At 43.9% G+C, this 7879-nt stretch overlaps 1 pseudogene; it reads left to right on the forward strand.

Annotated features, from left to right (window-relative positions):
- Nucleotides 1-6268: 6268 nt before the first annotated feature.
- On the forward strand, nt 6269-7469 carry LOC133442556 (uncharacterized; annotated as a pseudogene).
- The last annotated feature ends 410 nt before the right edge of the window (nt 7470-7879 follow it).

The following is a 7879-nucleotide window of genomic DNA, read 5'->3' on the forward strand; positions in this document are numbered from 1 at the left end:
TTTACACCTTTTGAGCCTTTATTGTAATCTGCAACATTTTTTTTTTGTATTTTACCAACGTATCTATTGCACATATACAGAAGAAACATGAAAACGACTTTCCAAGATGTTACTTTTTGTTCTCTAAAGTGCCAAATATAAGCTTGTATCATAATTTAAGGAAGTCAGACAGCAAACTGAGTCTGCTTTTTCTCCATTCTGCCTGTAGTCAGCTAAGCTGATTTCTCCCCGCTGTCTGGATGCAAGTTCACCCACGGCAAGTCTGCACTTTGCTCAGTGCAGGCGAAGCCAGAGCATCACATTGGATATAATGATTTTCAGAGCAAAGGAGCGTTGTTATGTTGTGTCTAAAAGGGGCCATTAGACTGAATTAGTTTTAGCTCAGTGATCTTCAACAAGCCAGTGTCTCTTTTTTTTGTTGAGAATCTACTCATGATAGTTGAAAGTTCCCATCAGGAAAACCTTTCTGAGCTCACTATGGTGTGTTTGTTTAATATACACACACTGGCCATGTCATCAGGCACATCTGGTATACGTAACAAAGTGATGAGTGAATATACATTCATTCAGGTATTTGGTGAGGTTAAAAGAGAAAAAGAAAAAAAAAGGTTGGTTCTTCCCACTTTGTACCGCATGCCTGTGGCAGCAAACGCCCATCAATAACCAGCTACAATCTCACTCTGAACACAAACAAGGAACGTGTTGACACGTCAAGATAGTGCTCTGCATACACACAGGCAAGCCTGGCCATTCAAAGCAAATAAAACCCATGACAGCATAAATTACTGGGCGGTAAAAGGTGAAGGCACTGTACATGCATCAACCCTCATCTGTCAGAGACAGGAGATGGGGAAACAAAGGAATCTGCAGGAGATGAGCGAAGAGAGGCAGAAGAGAGGCACACCAAGAGAGGATGAGAAGAGAGACAAGTATAGATGCTGGACAAGAAGCTGGCCAGTAAACAGGCAGAAAAATCCTCCAGTTGTGTTTTTCAGGGGACTGTCAGCTCCCATAAGAGTAACATAGTAAACTGAAAGCAAAAAAAAAATAGCCTTCAGTCTTGTAGCGTAGCGGCAAGACTCATATCCGCCAGCACAATTCAGTGTGCTCATTGTGCAGTTTGTGGAGGGGAAGTACTTGATGAGGGATATGTCTCGGTGCTTCCGCCATTGTTGGGCTCAGTTGAGAATCATTTATCACAATAGAAGCACCTGGTGTTCGAGAAAAGCTTTAAGAGAGCAGGAGCTGGAACACCACAACCAGAGCATCTCAACTCACAAAGAGAGTGAAAATAGCAACATCTCTCTCCGCATCTATCCCCGTTCCTCTTCACATCTCCCCCTCAGCATTTCCCTCCCTTTCTCTGCTGCTTTTAACATGCCTTCATCTCTTCGTGTTAATTTGCTGCTTCAGTGACACGCATCATTGGGGGAGTCATTTCTAATAACCCCGCCAGCCCCCGTACAAGTGCCTTTGAGTCATGCACTGACATGTCATTCAAATTATTAAGCATAATGGTGACAACGATGTATTTCCAAAGGCCTGCTTCCTTCCTGACACGACTTTAGAAAAGCCGAACACAGCCAACCAATCCTCCAATAATTTCCCACCCCCTTCCTCTTACAGATGAACCCCATTTCATCTCATTGCAGAGGAGCACGTACTGAGTTGCTGGGGTGAATCATTTCATTACCCTGAACCATTTGCCACAAGAAAAACCTTTTATTTCTAAAGGATGTCAGTATGTAACTCTGCCTCAGTCTTATCACATGTTGTGATGCAGGACTTCTTTGCTGAAAAGGGTTCAAGGTAAGAGGGTTAGTTTGCTTCACATTCTTTTTCTAGCCTGAGTCAAAGAAAAGACATTATTCATTTATGCAGGGCTGTCAGGGATGATGTGAGGATGACATTTTCCCTCAGCTGCTTTGCTGTTGCAGATCCAAGACGAAGTGGTTGTCAGAGCCAAACATCTGCTGTTGTTTCCCGTAGCTTTGTCTTGGTGCAACACATCCAGGCAGCTGAAGAAAAAAAAAAGAAGACTATAATAAAATAAGTAAGTGAACAGAGCCATGGGGGATTTCTGATCCATCTCTCATTTAGGCAAAAACAAACACATGTGAGGCAGATGGCAAGATCCACAAATGCCCACGCAAAAATGTTCAACACCATTTCCTTTGTGTTTTCATATCGGGGCGTAAACATCAACACAGCACACTGTAACACGCTGATTTACAGAAGTGGCATTACTGGTCTGACAGAAAAACTGTTTCTTTGTTTTTATTCCTTTCCTAATTACACAAACATGGCCTTGACTGGCTGGATGATGCCAAGCGTTCTGGATTAAAAAAGCAGAAAGCAGATGCCTCAGTAATAAAGACAATTAAACCAGCAGCTGCACCATCTGCTATTGTCCATGACCGAAGTAATGAGAGGAAAACGGAGTCTAGGAGGTATGTTGAGGAGGTATAAAGGTGTGCAAACATCCTTAGGCAAGGACCTCGGCAACAGCTAAGACTGATCAATTGATGTTTCAGTTTAGAAGTATTCAACATGCATGAAAAGGGCATTTTAGATCAATTAAACAAAGATAATATTCAGATAAAATTCAGGTCTTGGTCTTTTCATCTTCTACACTTGTGGCTCCTTTGCTGCCGCTTGGAGGACCTGAGTCTGACCCGTGTGCGTAAAGGTGTGTGAGAGAGACCTTACCCATTTTACAGATTACGCCTCAGCTTGTGGTTACATTCATCCCGAGAGGCCTTCCTTCTCAGTGGACACATCATGACAATACAAGCATCAGGGGAAGAATAAAAGACAAGAAAGAACACGTCCTAAATGGTTTTAGAAAGAAGGCTCACAGTATAAACCCAGGGAGTCCTGTTAATATCAACTAATATAACATGACTTTTTCTAGAAGTACCACACATTTTAAAATGTATAATGCAAAAATAAATAAATAAAATCATTCATTCTTTGCTGACATTGAAGACCACCACAGCCTTGAAATATTTAAGGCATGGGCAGATATCTATTAGAAGTTTTGAGCAAACATTTTTACACGTGGACTTGCACGAGAGTTACAATTTCTTTTCTGTGTGTGGGCTTTTATGAAGGTTATGCATATTTCTGCCCAACAAACTCCCAACCAGAAACAAAAAGCTGCCCTTGACTAAGGCACTTTGTTTTTCTTTTTAAAAGAACATGAGATTTTAAATGTTACAAAGATAAAAGAAAAACCTTCTAAACTTAAATAAATGCAAACTTTAATATATATATCCCTTGACATTTTATTGTATATCCCAGCCTCAGATGCTGGCTTTAATTAACAAGAGTAAAACAAGGTTTTGGGAGACTCCCTCTGTGTTTGTTAACACACATCATTAATCAAGGGAGGGGGGGTTCCCTTAAGCGGGTCACTCAGGATCATGCTAAACAATTAGGCTCTGATTAAGAGATTGTTCATCAAACCCCCGTAGCAGCTAATAGCATATATAAAGCCAACAGGAAAAAGATGCTTGCACCTAAAGGAAACCTGGTACACTGGCTGTTTTTTGACAAATATACTTAAAGTCAAATATCCGCTGGCAATACACCTACACACACATATATGCACAAGAAACCATTCAAGATGGCAAAGTAAAATAACATTTCTTTTCAACAGCTTTTACCTTGCTCGAATGCCATTACAATTCATGACAACCAATTTCTACCGACAGTTTCTCTCTTTTCTCCTCTTTTGAATAAAATCATCATTCAGCTTTCAGGAACATCTGTGCTCTCAGCCTGTATGAATAGGCGCTTTTGAAAAGACTGCAAGGTGAAATGTAACGCCCCCCTCCCACTTCATACCTAGCTGAACCACAAATCTCAAGGAGAGCGGAGAAGTGAAGAGAAAGGAAAGTGTGGGCAGGCGAGGATGATGACAAACGTGAAAAGATGAGACTGAGACGAAAAATGAGCTGGATGATTTGTAAAGAAAGATAACCTCAGGGTTAGAACAGAAACAACAGACAGTCTGTACTTCTGTCAATGATCTACAAGCGTCATGGAAACGCTAAAGTTCTTACAATGGAAAAATCAACCCATCAGGAAATAATGGAAATACTTGGTCTAATAATGAAGGTACTAATAAGCCAGTAGAAGCGACATAAAACATGGGACTGACCCGCAAATGGGTACAAATCACTTGTCACACACGTTACAGCTGGTGTTTTATCACAGCGGGATTCGTGTGTGATGAGTGATTGCACTAAGAGCAGGGTGGAATAGCAAGTTATAATGCTGTTTTTTCAAAAAAGATATAAAAATCTGACATTTTTATATCTATATGATTTGACACTTAACGGCGCTTAAAAACATGTCACCGTGTTTATTCCTCTCCACTAGTACAAGACTCTATTGGTGTGAACTACCATTCTCAGTCATCTTACATTCAGCAGACATCAAAAGCTGTTGTACAAGATGACTTTGTTAGACAATGTTACATTTGCCACATCAGCGACTGCTGGCTACCAGGTTGTAGTAATGCATGGTACTCCTGCTAATACTTTGATGCATGGTGTCTGATGTTAGGCAATTATAAGTAAGTAAATAAAGTTTTTTGATTTAAACAAAAGAAACAAAACAGGAATAACCAACCTTGAGGGTTGTCAAAGGCTGAACCACAAAACAGCTTGAATTCCTTGAGGCATGGTCTTCGCGATGTACAGTAAAACAGTGTTGTTCATTAATCAGGTTCCAGCAGTTGACAGATCAGCTTTGCAGGAAGGAGCCTTGTCATGGGGCAGTCATCTGTAAATGTGGAACCATAGTTCTTCTGGCCGATACAAAGGCAAGGCAATTTTATTTGTGTTGCACATTTTATATGTAAAGGCAACTAAGGTGTTTTTCAGAGACATTGAGATTAAAGAAAGATGACAAAAAAATGTAAGAATGCAAACTAAATATATAATAACATTTTTAAAAAAAAGATGTAGGCAGACAAAAGAATACAAAAGAGCTTAGAATAGATAAGTAAGAACAGTGCAATAAATTAGATCAAACAAAGTCATTGGAAAGCAGCAGAGTTTTCAGTTTAACTGTTTAGAGTTGAAGCACATTTAATATCAATATGAAGCTTATTCCATCTGTTGCAGCTTAGTTGAATTGGATTTTCACCCTGTTTGGGTCTAACTCTCGGTTCCACCAGCTGACTCAGCCCCCTACTTGATCTTTATTCTACTATAGGGACAGAAATGTATTCTCGTTTTACATTGTCTATTGAGTTGTTAACACTAGGGGTGCGACGATACGAGTAACTCACGATTCAATACTGTGGCGATATGTGGCCCACGATAACAATAATATCACGATACATGATATCTACGATATTCGATAAAAAAAGGGGAGAGCAGTGGTTGTAGTGGGTGTAGCATGCCACTTGGACACAGGCCAAGACTTGATCACCTCGGCCGGGTCGCCTGGATGAGGGTCTCTGTTGCAAGACCCGGAACACCCAGTGAGTCCAGGATACAACACTGATGATGTGTCCAAGTTTGTGCATCAGCAGATGTATTGTTAACTGAAACCTCTGGGAGCACCAGTGACGACCAGGAATAGACTGGGTGACGACCACGAAAAGGGTGGTGACATCTGGAAAGACAGAGGACGGCCGTAGAGACGGTAAACCGGGGTGGGGAGGGTTGGCAGCCCAAGCCACTTCTTCTGAGAGGAAGAACCCAAAGCAAGCTACAGACACGACAATGGAAAAATACACCCAGGGGTGCCCGAGAGGGGGGGATGATGAGAACCCCAACAGGACGGATTTAAGAACGACGACCCAGGACAATGGAATAACGACAATGACAGTTCAATGCATCTGCGGTAAAACCTGCAAAAATCAGAAGGGTTTAAGAATACATCAAGGCAGAATGAAATGTTTGTCAGCGGCAATGTCGGCACAACGCACAGAAGTCACTTCTGGTCAGACGCAGGATGAGCCAGGCCCAGAGGCAACCCACAGAGCCTCCTAGTGTCGCCTGTACCCGCTGCTAACAATTCACATGCCACCCTAAGCCCCCAAGAAACAACAGCATCATCTCCCAACAACCCACAGAGCCTCCAATAACAGCAAGCTCCAACCATTACAACTGGCTCTACGCCTTCGGCCAGACCAAGGATCCAGTGGCCCCAATCCTCAAAGAGAACCAAGTGGCAGCAGTTGGATGAGGATGTAGATCGGATCCTGGAAGTGACAGCCAAAGGGGACGTGGACCGTCGGCTTGAAACGATGACCACCCTCATAGTTAACATCGCAGCTGAGCGCTTTGGAACAGAGGCACCCAAGCCCACGCCATTGGCCTATGCTCCAAACCACAGAGCGAGGGGAATCCAGAGTTTCAGGGAAGAGCTTAAGCTGCTAAAGGGGCAGTGCAAGACAGCAGGGGAAGTTGAGAGAGCTGGCCTAGCGGATCTGAGAGCAACTCTAAGGAAGCAACTCTTGACCCTGCAGAGGGCGGAGTTCCACAGGAGGAGGCAGAAAGAGAGGGCCAGGAAGAGAACCGCTTTCCTGGCCAATCCCTTCAAGTTGACCAAGCAGCTTCTTGGTCAAAAGAGGTTTGGCCGCCTTACCTGCTCCAAGGATGCCATCAATGACCACCTCAAGGCCACATACAGTGACCCTATCAGAAAACAGCTGCTGGGCCATGCGATGCACTGACAATGCCACCAGAGCCTATATTGGAGTTCAACCTCAAAGAGTCCTGCCTTAGTGAAGTGGAGGAAGTGGTGCGGAGAGCACGGTCAAGCTCAGCACCAGCTCCAGAGAAGAAGAGAACTGCCCAAAGCTACGACATCGGCTTTGGAGGGCTCTGAAGGTGATCTGGAGGAGAGGGAAGATCGCCCAGTCATGGAGGCATGCTGACGGAGTGTACATACCAAAAGACGAGAAGTCTGAGAACATCGACCAGTTTTGTGTCATCTCCTTGCTCAGTGTGGAGAGCAAAATCTTCTTCAGCATCGTAGCCAAGAGACTCTCCAACTTCCTGTTGAGCAATAAGTACATCGACACGTCAGTGCAGAAGGGAGGAATACCAGGAGTTCCTGGTTGACTGGAACACACAGGTGAAGTAACCCAACTCATCAGGGAGGTGAGAGAAGGTAGAGGGGATCTGGCGGTGCAATGGCTGGATCTCACCATCGCCTATGGCTCGATACCCCACAAGCTGGTTGAAGTGGCACTGGAGAAACACCATGTTCCCCAGAAGGTGAAACACCTCATCCTGGACTACTACAGCAAGTTCAGCTTGAGAGTCTCCTCTGGCGAGATGACATTTGACTGGCACCAGCTGGAAGTTGGCATAATCACTGGGTGCACAATCTCAGTAAGCCTCTTTGCGCTGGCAATGAATATGCCGGTCAAGGCAGCTGAACCAGAATGCAAAGGTCCCCTCTGGAGTGAGGCAACCTCCCATCAGAGCCTTCAAGGATGACCTCACGGTGACAACAACAGCTGTACCAGGAGCCAGGTGTAGCATGCCACTTGGACACAGGCCGAGACTTGATCACCTCGGCCAGGTCGCCTGGATGAGGGTGTCTGTTGCAAGACCCGAAACACCCAGTGAGTCCAGGATACAACACTGATGATGTGTCCAAGTTTGTGCATCAGCAGATGTATTGTTAACTGATATATTGTAAGAAATTTCATCAATGATATATCACGATCTATGTGACTGAAAAAGAAAAAATACTAGGGATGCCCCGATACCGATACTGGTATCGGGGCCGATACTGCTCTCATACTCGTACTTGCAAAAATTCTCTGATACCACGCACCGATACTTCATTGTTGTCGTAGCTACTGGTTAGAACTGCTAGGGGGAGATGTTGAGCCGCCCCGCGG

Source organism: Cololabis saira, chromosome 4 (genome assembly GCF_033807715.1).
Source record: "Cololabis saira isolate AMF1-May2022 chromosome 4, fColSai1.1, whole genome shotgun sequence".
Classification (NCBI taxonomy): Eukaryota; Metazoa; Chordata; class Actinopteri; order Beloniformes; family Belonidae; genus Cololabis; species Cololabis saira.